We start from the raw sequence: 14202 nt of genomic DNA, 5'->3' as shown, positions 1-14202 counted from the left end.
CATGGGGCTATTAACAAGCATTTGCAATGCAATAGGTCTCGCATTTGCAAGAGTTAGAACTCTTGGATTTGAAAATGAAAATATTTTGTTACCTTTTGTTTTCTTCCATGCAATGGAGTGATGGTTTTTGCATAGCGCTATTTCTACTTCCTTGTGGAGCTGAAGAACCAGAAAATGGGAAATAGGTTATGATGGAGGGGAGACAAGAGTAGTATGCAGCACATTAGCTTGGGTGTTGAAACATCTACTGTTCTTTAATATGGAGGGAAAGTAAAAACCAAACAAGCCTTACCCATTAATATTGTCAAACACCTGGACATGTAATGTATTTTGAAGATGACTTAGTGGTATCTGAGCATCGAAAAAAAAACAAATTGTGTGTTCGCCAATTTGACACAAGCAGCAATTAGTTATTTATTGGCAAGTATGCACCTATTGGGAATTCAGAATGGGCATACCGAGGGCACCATAAGGAGACACAAACTGACCCTTCATATGCAGGTGTCCCCACCGTGTACCCGTTGACAATAGCATCTTCTGAGCAGCCTTAGACGAGAGCAGCCCAGGGACACCACCAGTGCACCATTAGATGTGGCCTTGGGAATGTACTTATTGGAAACGCCGGTTGTTGCCCTTCGCCAGGGGTGCTACCTACTTTGAAGAAGGGGCAGGCTGCTGTTGGGGTAAAGGGTCACAGTTAAGTCCTTCAGAGATGTCTGTGTACAGCTTTTCCTCAGCGGTTTCCATGTGGCCCCATCGACCCCCATTATCTTAGCATTGGATGCCCGCTCTCCTGCTCCCTTGCTCTTGCAGCGCCTGAACAGTTCCACCCGGAAAAGTTTCCAGCACCACTTCACAGGAAGCTGTGCCTCTTTGCAGCCGCTTTGTGTTTATTTTATCTTTTAAAATGTATGTGCGTGGCCTCACTTTCCCGAGGGATGCAGCTCTCAGGCACAGAAACACACAGAAAGAAAGAAACAGACAGACATAAACAAACACAAACAGAAAAATAATACGTCTATAGAAGCACACACTGAAAGTAAAAACACTCCTGCTGGAAGTTCCCTGATGGTGTGTGATAAGGCAAGAATGACCAGGAAAAAGGAATACATGGAGGCAGGTGCACAACACCTATTGGACATTTTAGGCTGCCTGCGCTGTTTGCGCCCTGCCTGCCGGACTGGGGTTTCGCAGCAGTGGGGAGAGGTGGAAGAGGCTACAGATGCTGTGCGGAAAGAAAATAAGGCACATATGCTGTGTGATGAGGCGTAACGGGTGTGCAGCGGACACTGCACTGTAGCTGCCGAAGCAATGAATAAAAAAAAAGCAGCAGCATTGGTGGAAAGTGGTCATCCCACAGGATCGGGTGAACAAACGGCACAGGAAATAAAGCGGTCATGCACATTAAACGTATGCGTCCAGTGAAGCATGAGCTATAGCAAAAAAAAAAAGTAGTCCATACATTAAAATATACAAGCCTGCAGAGGAACTTAATTGTAGTTAAGCGTTGCTGCTTCTGGAATAAACGTAAGTACGTATCAAATCAACAGCCAATAAAAAGGAAGTTTAGAAGAGCAATGCCACGGTTAAACTAATGGCAAGCGGCAGGACAATTTTCCTGGCAATGGGCGGAGTTTCAACCAACATATAGATTACTTGATGTCTCAGAGAGACATCGCATGCGCTGCCTAAGCAAGACCTAAAAAGGAAGGTCTGGGCATGGCAAAAGGTATATTGGCAGTTTACAGCTGTACAGAAGGTATGCTGTTTCTAATTCTAAGACAAGAGAAAAGTGGTTTTGTGAGGTCATGAAGTATATGAGGATGAGTATTCCTCCTCTTGGAATATAGGGCCCTCACACACCCGGCAAGGTGTCATGCTTCATCATATGGGCTGCTCCTTATCAGGTCAGCGCTGAAATACCTGAAGGGCTGCCTATGAGGGGCTCTTTGGCGGAGATCTTTTATTTCAACTCCCATTTGGTGCCGTGGAGGGTGAGGGGCATAATCAGTGTACATGAAGGTGTGAAGGTGTATAACCTAAAAAAAGTATTGAAGCAGGTCAGGGAGTACCAGCAAAAACTATTTTAATCAATGGGCCTCCCACCCTGACTAAAAGAAACAAAGGTGCATGTCTGAGATTATGTCTCAGGGTGTGGTCCACATGTTTCTCGCCTGGTAGTTAATCCATCTGGTGGCGATTACTCAGGACCTAATAAGATAAAATCTATCTACACATGGGTGGTTGTTTGGTGTGAGCTACCATTTTAAACCAACCTAGCACATGCTATGTGTAGTACCTGAGAGCATACGAACCAACCTGGTAAAGAAATAAAAACAGTTATTAGGATCAGGTGTGCCAGTATAAACAAAACTCTTGTGTTCCCTGTGTGACAAGTTCAAAGCACACAGTGGTGATGACTAAAAACATACATAACGTAAGTGCCATGTGGGTGACTCTCACAAACATTTTATTGTGAGGATTACACAGGTGCATCTGGTGGGATACCACCATAGTTGCAAAAGGAATTGACAAACTCACCCTAGTTGGGTTTCTCTATCTACTTCATCGATACACAGCAGGTATCTCACAAGGAATTTCCTTGTGTGCTGCGTGGGTTGTGGATTAAAAGAAAGGAAATGTAGAGCATATCACATAAACCATGTGATTAATGTGTATTGAGCGATGCAGTTGTCTTATAAATTAATAACAATGTAACTAGGGGTTGCCACTAATATATGGTAAGTAGCAGGCTTCGCCGCTAACACTGATAGCCTGAACATGAGTAGAGTAAGTATTGCTTTGCTTCGAAATAACAGTACAAGTGTCAGTGCATATCTGGTCTATCGGTAATATAAAAACACATTGATAGCGGTAGTGTTGTCAGAGCTGTGGGCGTCTAGCAAGATTCAGAGCTGTTGAGTTATGCAGCGATTGAGGCTTTCCTTTTTTTTTTTTTTTTAAATCTTTTTATTGAATGAGTTTTTCCCACTTTTACATACAGGGCACGGCAATATATTACATGTAACAAAGACATATCAAGCATTTAGAGATAAAGGGTAAAAAAAAAGTGAAATAGTTTACAGTCCAGACAGAGTTGCAAAATATCCAACCAGCTAAGCAAGATATCAAAAACATAAACCTAAATTAAGCAGTCCAATACACATTGAGCATATATATAATTCAAGCCTTTCAATCCCTACTCTCTTCTTTCCAACGAGTAATAGGATCCCAAATCTGTTTACCAGTTTTCCTTCCCTTTTTCCCCTTCCTTGCATAAATCTCAATCTCCAAATTATATATTGTTAATAATTTAGCCAACCACTGATGGAATGACGGTGGCAAAGGGTCCAGCCATACAAATGCAATGCAAAGTCTCATAACTGGCATAGCTAAAAATAAAAAAGATTCCCCTCCGCCCTGCTGTTGTCCCTCCTTCTCCTTTACACCCAAAATAATTATTGAGGGGGTTAGGGGAATATCTGTTCCTAATACTCGATTTAAGAAGCCCTCAATGTCTTTTTTGAGCAACTGCAGGTGAGGACATGTTGCAAATTCAGGTATTAAGTCTGCATCTGAATTTCCACATCTAAAACAGGTGGTTCCTGCTGTGCCATCCCATTGAGCTATCTTTGCAGGCGTGTGGTAAAGATGATATATAGTTTTATAGTGTTGTGCCAGAAGAGGCGCTGAGCACAGCAGTGTATACCCCATTTCTAAAGACATATAGAAACTTTCCTCACCAACATCCAAACTACATTTCCATTTATTTGCCCATTTTTCGATATCATCCTCCTTTGAAATCAATAATTCAGCATAGAATCTCTTTATGGTACAATCCTCCCCTGCTTGAATCACTTCCATGATTGAATTTTTGCTAAATCCAGATGGGCCACCTTTTTTGTTATATAGAAAACTCCTTATTGTAAATACTTAAAGAATTGTCTTTTGTCTAGTGCGTACTTGGCCTGCAGTTCAGAGAACTGATAAACCCCTTGCTGTCCCAGAATGTCTCCTATCCTTCTGACACCTTTGCTTTCCCATTCTGCAAGTATAGGACCAGCAACAACTTCCGCCGGTAGATTTGGGTTTCCTTTCAGTCTGGTATATGAATTATACCGACCCAGCCCAAATCTTTTAGTAAAGGCTTTCCAGACAGTATGAGCCACCAGGAGCGTTTTAAACCGTGTCCTTTTGAAGTAGCTAGGTTCAGTATATTTTAAGAATACATTCTCCGCTTCTGGCCCCAATAGCAAGCCATAAATTGCCAATGATCCCAACTCATTCCATCCTTCAAATTCTGCCCCCCCCCCACCAAGCCAACCATATTTTGCAGAGCTGCTGCCCAATAATAAAACTTTAAATCTGGCAGTGCCCACCCACCCCTCTCCCGTAGAAGTGTCATAAACCTGAGTGCTCTCCTGGTTTTCCCCTTTGCCCATATAAATCTGTTAATCAAATCTTCGATCTTCTTAAACAGCTTGGCCTCAAATAGTAAAGGTATTGCTCTAAAAAAAAAAAAAGAAACTTAGGTAAGACCAACATCTTTACTACGTTTGTCCGCCCCACGATTGATAGGTGTAAGTTATCTAATCTATCCAGGTCCTTCCGTACTTTATTAATTAAGGGTATTATATTCTTTTCCACTAAACAATCTAAATCAGCCGATATAGTCACCCCCAGATATGCTCCTGCTTGAGTAACTCGGCTATCTGCACAGGTAGTATAATGATTTTTAATTATCTGAGTCTTGGTGGTGTTAAGTTTATAGCCCGAGATTTCTCCAAACCTCGAAGCTTCGATTTCCACTTGGACAATAGCCTCCGTTCGAGTTGGTGTAATTACTGCAACGTCATCGGCGTACACTAATATTTTACAGTGACCAATTTGTGTAGGTAGTGATTTTATTAGATCGCAAGTCTCTATTCTCCGGATCAGTGGGTCCATATACATAGCAAATAGCAATGGGGAGCAGGGGCAACCTTGCCTCGTACCTCTCCTTATCCGAAATTGTGTTGTAGTCCCCGCATTCACTCGTATAGAGGCCACAGGGTCTACATATAATGCCTGGATTGCTTTGATAAATCTTTTTTTAACCCCTGATCTTTCCATGGTATGCCACAGATAGTCCCAGGAGACCCGGTCGAATGCTTTTTCCGCATCTAGTAACATGATCGCCATCGGGTCCCCTGAGACTGCTGCAGCATCGAATAAAGTTATTACCTTGCGCGTATGATGGGTGGTGCCCCTTCCAGGTATAAAGCCATGCTGGTTCTTACTCACCACCCTATCTATTATCTTAGCATATCTTGTTGCTAATACTTTAGAGAAGACTTTAGTGTCCGTATTCATCAATGTAATGGGCTTATAGGACCCGGGTTCTTCCGGAGGCTTCCCTTTTTTTTTTTTTAATTATCACTATTTCAGCCCCCCCCCATGACCCAGGTATAGATTTACCTATTTACACCTGTTGCATTGTCCTGATTATATCAACTTCTAAGATATCCCAGAATATTTTGTAGAACTCTATTGGAATCTGGTCCGGGCCTGCAGTTTTTCCAGAGGGGAGGTTCGAGATAGCGTTTTTTATTTCTTCCCCCTGAAAAACCTCTTCCAAGCTTTCTGCCTCCGCATCCGTGAACCTGACCACCGGGATTTTCTGTAAATAATCTCTAATTTTACTGACATCTCCCCTTATCGGTTCCTCATATAGTTTCTCATAAAAGTTTCTGAAGACTTCCCTTATTTCCTCTGATTCTGTATAAATCCTACCAGAGGTATCCCTGATCTCCCTCACAGTACCTAACGCTTCTTGCTGCCTTGTTCGTACAGCCAAGGTTCTACCCACTGTTTCGCTAAATTTGTGACATTTCTCTCTTTTTGTTATATATAGTTTTGCAGCCTTTCTGGCGCTGTCTCCCTCAGCATCCCCTTTCACTTTTAGGAGTTCCAACATTACATTATCTAATGGGGTTCCGCTCATAATACACTACTCTAGTTTCTCTTCAGCCTTGAGTACTGCCTTTGCAAGTTCCATATTCCTCATCTGCTCCTGCTTTCGCTTATAAGAATTAAAGCTCAGGGTCTCCCCCCGGACCCCTGCTTTAAAGGCGTCCCATACTACCTCTACAGTAGAACTAACTATAGCGTTTGAGGCTTTCCAATGTAAAGATATCTGAGCAAATTTGTACCGAAATACATGGGGATTGCTAATAGTAAGCGGGCTTACCCACTACTACAGATAGCCTGAGCATGAATTAAGTAGGTATTACTTTGCTTCAGAATAACAGCGCTAGCATCCGTACATATCTGATTAATGGGTAATCTTTAAACACATAGTTTACATTAATTCTGTCAGAGCTGTGGGTGTCTAGCATGATGCAGAGCTGTTGAGTTATCTAGAGACTAAGGCTTCCCAATGTAAAGGGTATCTGGTAAATATTATCTACAGGGGCATGATGTATTGTGCCATAGTGCACTTACGTTTTGCAAAATCCGCAAAAGGCCAGCCGACCTACTCTCTTCAGCTGGGTCTTCCGGTAGGCTTGTTTAAATACTTATAACTTATAAGTACATTAAATGTGCCTTTTGGGGATAAGCCAATGTTATCATGTTTTAAGGAGTGAGCACACACACTTTACCAGTGGCTAGCAGTGATAAAGTGTGCATAGTACTAAGGCCAACAACAATGAGATCAGAAAGATACAGAGAAGTAAGGCAAAAGGTTTTGGCAAAGGCCACCCTAAGGTTGACAGGTCTAACACTTTCCTACATGTTGGTCTCTGAGGAATTGGGCCAACATGATTTCTGCAGAATTGGGACATGGTCCTGAGATCCGGTGCAGTAATTGGAGGAAATGCCTGGATGCTGTGCCAGGAAAAAAAGGTGAGAAACCTGTTGCTCTGCAGGATATTGGGTTTCAGTCTGCTTTAGTTCCTAACGATGTTGGATTTGCACTGGAATACTCACTGGTACCATGGGCGGAGGGAACAAACAGTGGCGCACAATTTGGTGCACCATAGGGAAGGGAAGTTTATTCCCTTCAGAGTCCCTCTTAGGAGAGACCTCCAGGCACTTAGAAGTTACTTGAAGGCAGCAATATTGGGATCCCATGTCAAGACTGGCTTTTTAGGTTTGTTATACAACTAGACCTCCCATTATGTAGACTGAAACTAGTTATCTATGGTCACCCACCATTCTACCACTGCCAACTTTTCAAATCAGTTCAACAATAATGTCATGCTGCTGACAAGTACAATAATTATTTGTCTGTGAATACCGATTGTCTGTGGGTATAAATGGGCTTTGACACATTTTCATCGTACTCCAAGACTAGGAAAGCAGCTGGATGCTGTCAATGTGATTTTAGAAGAGTATACTTCTGATACATTGTTGTAACCTAAATTGCCCTGGCCCTGTGACATTTTTTTTCTTTGTTCTTAATTTCTAATAAATTCAGACAAAAATATTTGTCAGTGAATTAAACTTAGAGGGTGTTACTCCGCATAATCTATCCTAGGATTACCTAACTTCTGCCATTGTAGGTGGGAGGGACACTGGTTATTACTAGTGGTGCATCCAGAGCAACAGGTGATTGCTGCCTAGCAAAGGGGCAGGTTAAATGTCTGTATACTCTTATCTCATAGATTTCTGGTCTGTTTGTTTACCGAGAAATTGTCACATGAACAGCAACACTTCTCTTTTCCCCTAGAAAGGTGTACATATTTCAAGTTGTTCAATGCCCCTGAAGTGGTTTTGTGCTATTACTGATTTTATGTATTGGAACTTTTCTTATATAAAGTGCATTATCACTATTTTAGGTCTTGTTTATGGTATAAAAGAAAAAATTAAAATAATAAATAAAATACTGTACACAAATCCCTATTAATAATAGGATTACAGTTGTCCCTTTTCTTCTTTCTGCTGCTTTTGCTAATATTTAAATTATGCTTTGCAGCCTGCTTTAAAGAAGCTATTTTGCATACCTGTTTTATCATGTTACAAGGCTTTATATCACCCCTCAGGGAACAATTCTTTCACCAGAGCCCAATTTTTGTCTCTATGCACAACACATAACCTTCTTTTGAGTGCTAGTGCTACAGCTTCTCAGCTGACAAGACTCCATAGAGTTATCATCCTATTAGTAACTGCAATAGTGCTCTTCTTTAAAAGTACACTGTCCAAGATCTGTGTCTGCAGCATGCCCTCTCCCATTACCTGGAATCTTTTTGTTGGCAATGTCTGTTTGGGGACTCCTAGTTTCTGACAGCATTGAGGATGACTGTGCGCGCTGCAGTGTATTCATGTCACTTTCTACTCAGAGGGTTTTTTGGGAGGCTTACTAGTTTTCATCCCTGAAAATGTATATGTTGGCATTATATCTTTGTCTGTGTTTCTCACTGTCATTTCTCCATTCCCATATTCTTGCTGGGCCATTGCCAGGGTGGGATACACAACAGGTGCCACTTCCCTCCACAAGCCAAAGACATCTTAGGTCTGCCTTATAAACTGTTCTGGTCAGACTATCTTATCTATTAACCAGGGTTATGGATAAGTACAATTCTGTTATTGAAATTGTTAGAACTTGAAGTTGATAACTCTGCAAGCTTATGAAGTTTCAGACCTTTCAAACTTAACAGAACCTTGCCTGTAAGTTAAAATAAGTTCACAAACAAGAATTTGTGAAAGATTCTTCCAGCAACAAATTCTTATACATTGAATGCACCAACAAACATTTTTGGCTGATATTATTTTTCCTGAAAAACCCATTGTTTATTATCTGGAGTTCTTGAACATGGTGAAGTTCATTTTAAAAATATGTCCTGAGGTCTGCAGAAACAAAGTTTACCAACTTTGTAGACCCTTAGATTAATTAAATATAGTCTACGGTGAAAGTCATATTTCCACTTAACGTTTCATTACCGCTTTATGTTGGGATTAGTACATTTTTAGCAAAGTTTAGTATACTTTGTCTGAGGTGAGTCCTTGTATATTTGTGTCAAGTAAGGGTAAGGGGATTGCTTTTCCTTATTTTCCATAGTTTGGTTAAAGAATCATGGCTGATGCACTGGCATCCACAAATATTGCTAAGATTTCCCTATGAAACTGAACAGGATTTTATGTCAATAAATCTACTGCAATAGAACACCTATTTCTACATAAGTGTTCCGGTAGGTGTAGGACTTGTACTTTATTTAGTCCCTAGAAGCACCTCTAATAACACCACTAAGGTCACAGGAGGTCCTGCCTGAATAAGACTGGAACCTGCCTCGGTTACTGGCATGTGCAGGCAAAAAAAAGCCAGATTCACCAATCCTTACAGGCAGGAATATGAGAAGGAGTTTGCTGCCTACAGAGAAGTGTGTGTGCAGAGGCTTCCTGAAAGAGGGCTCACTTCATCAAAGTAATTTGTATTCAAGATTAGGGTCTAGCTTGCCGGAAAAATGCAACACACGCTGTTTGAGCTGGGTCGCCATGCATCAGAATACAGGAGGTATACTTCTGATGTGTAACTTTGCTCCAGTGAGACAAAAGGAATTTTCATGTCAGAACACCCCAGCTCTTTACCCACGAGAGTCAGGGAGTTTATTTTAATGGAGGGGTCTGAAAGGTCCCATCTAGGAAAACATGAAAGGTTTAATTTCTGCTAAGATTTCCCTATGAATCTGAACAGGATTTTATGTCAAGAAATCTACTGTAATGGAACACATATTTCTACATAAGTGTTCCGGTAGGTGTAAGACTTATACTTTATTCAGTCCTTAGAAGTACTTTTAGTTTTTAAAAGAAAAACAGGAATGTAAAATAACCAATTATAGAAAAAAAATAGCAGAGCAAGCTGTAGAACGCACTTTGGTTCAGATTGTATCCCAGGTGAAAACCAGTCAAGTACAGTAGAGCTTCAATTCCCACAAAACCATGATATGGAAACTTAGGTCTGTCCATATCGGGTGGTCGGAGCAATACTTATTTGACAGCAGCAAATTCCTAGAAATAGGACTATTCTGCACATGAGGAGTAGGCCTGAGCAGTAAATTCTGTTCTGCTCGTGGAATTTGCTGAATTTGGGTAATTTAGCGTTCCGCGGAAAACGCGAAATTGTCCAAAATTTAGCGTTTCGCAACTACGTGAAATTGTTTGCTTCTTTGCGTTCTCAAATGCATGTTCGCAAGATATTTCACCCGGAGCACCCAAGGTTAGAAGAGGGGAGTGACCCAAGTGCAATGTTGAGGAGACCTTTAAGCTCATTATACTGTGTAAACATATTGTTTGAGAAATTGTATGTGCTGGTTAGTTCAGAAAAAGAAACAATATAGTTATCCGTATGTTGAAAATGCCTTTATCTGTCCACTTTTTATACAATATGGTTTTGCCATTTTTCTTAATTTATTATACCAGATGGAGATGGGACTGCTAACAAACTGATCTATAGGTGATAAATTTGAAATCATGAATGGTTTCAATAATGAACAAGAGAGTCATACATTATACGAAAAAAAACATTTTGGCGGATTAAACATAAAAAGAATATTTCTGTTAAAAAAAGGGAAAACCAAAGCCCTAGATTGAACCATAACTTTTCAACGCTGCTGACATGATCCACTAAATGAACCTGAATTTGTTTAATCCCAAATTCCCTGTGAAAGGTGGAGCAATCCAGGAAATTAACAGCTCCAGACACTACAGGATAGTTCAATCTATGTAGGAAAATTCAAGGTTTCTTCCCATCCCAAAGAAATTTAGATAATATGCTATTGAAGGTAGCAAAAAATACCATATCCCCAAGCAATTCATCTTAGTCGGTATGTTGCTTTTTGATATTTTCCACCTGCAACAGTTGTTGGTATATAGGTGCAAATGAAAGATGAACATGGGGTCAGATTTACAATCATTTTGTGCTAGGTTTGTGTCACAAAAGTAATGCAAACCTACTAGAATGCTTACTTTGAATTTACTATCCAGTGCAAAACTTATTTTGCACTAGAAACTTGACTAATAGTAGTCAAAGTAGTGGTTTTCATTACTTTGCATCAGGGGAACATTTCATGAGTGGTACAGGGACATTCCCATGGAACCATAAATGTTTTTTTACGGTGTATCTATAAACTATAGTAGAGGGAGTTTTGTACCAAAAATAACATATTTTTTCAGACTGGTGTTTACTCGGAGAACAGCTTTTATTACACCAGCTTTCTCCAACTTTGGATGTATGCTGCACTCTGCAGCATGCTTTCAAAATGGGAAAATTTTTAAAGTTTGTTGATGCATAGCATTTTGTACTGGTAGGGTGTCCTACCAGTACAAAACCTATGCAAGACATCAAACACACTTTCTTGCACTGTGATGCAAAGGTGTGTACATGGTGCTAGGCAGCCTAATTGTGCACCAGGGCTAGGAAGAGAGCAGGACAGTCATAGTAGATATGACGCTTTCTAGCTCCCTACCTCTCATGCAAGTTGATCCACTAGGCTTCACAAGTTCTTAGTAAATATGGCATATGGCAGAAGCAATTGCCACCCAGAAAAAAACACCCCCTTTATGGTCCACAGACTCCAGAGGCTGACAGGGAGCCCACTGCAAGGCCCCTAACTCCAAATGAAGATCCCACAGAGGGGATGACAATATCGGTGTAGGGCACTGCAAAACCAGAGACTTCAACAAGGAGCCACCAATGGCTCAATTCCAGCAGAAAGAGGACCCTGGAGTTCCCTAATAGCAGTCCACTGTGCTAAAGGATTAGAAATAGGCAACCCCAGGTCAAAAGCCTCTGACAAAAAATTCAAAACCTGAGTCGGTTCCAACCCTTAAACAGACAACCCAAGGCCCTAACACCAAGGAGAAAAAATATTCCAATGCTTAGCATATGCTTTCCAAATAGAAGGACATTGCATCTGTTGAATGGGGTCAGCCACCACCATGGAACAACCTCTCTGCATCAGAGGCTGCCATTCAGTTGCCAAGCCTGAAGACTAATAGATTGGAACACTGGAAAGAAAAACTGGGGACCCAACAAGGGACATGCCTGGGCGCACGCCAACTTTAACATCAGTGGAAATCAAGGGCGGGGCTGCTAACACGGAATCACCAGAAGCACCAAAGCACCATCCCTCCTGATTTTCTGCGAAACTGCCGGCATCAGGGGAACCGGGGAAATGCATACAACCGGCCCCTAGGCCACTGGAAGGACATCACATCCACCTTTCAAGCCCACAGGCATGGCATAATCATGTAGAAACACTGGAGATGGCATTTACAGAGAGGAAAACAAGTCCACTTTCAGAGACCGAAACCTCACCTGAAACATCAGGAACACCTCTGGGGTCAGAGACAGTGAAGCCATGGAAGGAAAGACCCTGCCTAAACGGTATACTACCACATTCTCCCTGCCCGGTATGTAAATTGCAGACAGGGACCCCAACACCGTCCATGCACAAGAGCAAATGACCCGGCTGAGACAACTGAGGGACTGCATACTACAAGCCCCTTGATGAATCAAGCAAACGCCAGGTGACCTAAGCGAACAGTAATTCAAGGAACAGGACATCAGATTCCCAGCCCCGTAGCCCTGGATGGGAGAGTCCTCTAGAGTAGCACCCCAGCTCAACAGACTGGCATCGGTCATCACCACCCAAGAAGAAACCACCAGAGATGGGGAACATCCATTACCACACGTTTTTTACATCACACTATCATTACAACGTGGGCTTTACAACGCAAGTCATTACCACGACCTGCGCTGGAGGGCGCTCTAGGCTAAGGAATAGTAAATTTACTATTCCAACACCTTCCCTACTGTACTTAGGCTGGTGCTGGAATAGTAAATCTTACTATTTCTAAGTCCAGCACCCTACAGCGCAATTCGTGGTAACGACTTGCGTTGTAAAGCCTGTGTTGTAATGGCACACGGGGTAAAAGCCCGCGTTGTATTGACATACAACCACCAGAAACGAATGACCCTGGGAGAGTTTCAGTTCATTCAATCACCACCCCGGTTCTTCCCTGGCCCGGCAGTCACCAGCACTCCCTGACCAAAATCCTGCCCACACAGGAGCTAATGAGACAAAACATGTTCCACCACAGGATACATATGCAAGCGGGCCCAAGGAACCACCATCAAAGAAGCAGACATAAGCCCCTATACCCTCAACCACCGGCTCCCAAGAGGACAGTCCAGGGTCAACAACAAAAACATTTAGAACATCAGTGTCACTTTCCGGGCCTGGGGCAGGAAAACCTTCCCTGGCAGAGTCATGAAGCCAACTCCAATGTACGTGAGATCCTGAGTCGGGACGAGGCATAACTTTTTCAGATTCACCAGAAAGCTGTGGGCCTCCAGCAAAACCTCCTGTAAATGACACTTCGCCTTAGGGAAAGAGGAGGCAGAAATCAAAAAATAATCCAGATAAGGAAAAATCTTAATCCCAATACTGTGCAACACCTCAATGAGCGGGGCCAACACTTTGGTAAAGAGCCGGGGAGAAGAAAAAAAGACCAAAAGGCAATACCTTGCTGGCTCTGTTGACCCAGAACACAGAATCACAAAATCCCTGGGGACGTCAGATGGACCGGGACATGGAGATAAGCATCCTGTAGGTCAAGGGAAGCCAGAATATTCCCCTGATTGACCAATGGAAGAATCAGCCTGTGAGAGACCATCTTAAATTTGACATGGTTAATAAACCTATTCAGGCCTTTTAGATCCAACAGAGGCCTGAAGTCACTGGTATGCTTCTTGACCAGGACCTTAAAGGAAAACGGGATGCATTTAAAAAAAGAAAAAAAGAAACCTTTTGTTTCATTTTTTAAGGGCCGGCAGTGGAAATATTTTCCCCTTCATTTACAAAGGGGAAGGGGTCCCCTGAGGACCCCTTCCCTTTTGCGAGAGCATTACCACCCCCTTGAAGAGGGTGGTAATTTGCGAGTGTTTTGTCAACGCAATTGCGATTGCAAAACATTCAAACATAACTTTGGAGTCTCTTTTAGGTAAGGGAACGCCCCTTTCTACTAGTGATTCGCAATTTATTTGCGACTTGCTATTTAGGAATTCTAAATTTCCCTGTGAATTTTTGCACGCGCAAACCGGTCGCAAACTCGTTTGCGCATGCAATTTAAGGTTGTACATCTGGCCCATAGTGTATTTTCTTGCTACCCTTTTCTGTGGTGTTTGAGATGGTCGGTCACTAAGGCACAAAATGACTATTT

Source organism: Lissotriton vulgaris, chromosome 12 (assembly GCF_964263255.1).
Source record: "Lissotriton vulgaris chromosome 12, aLisVul1.2, whole genome shotgun sequence".
In the NCBI taxonomy this organism is placed as follows: Eukaryota; Metazoa; Chordata; class Amphibia; order Caudata; family Salamandridae; genus Lissotriton; species Lissotriton vulgaris.
Note: the sequence above shows the minus strand (reverse complement) of the source record.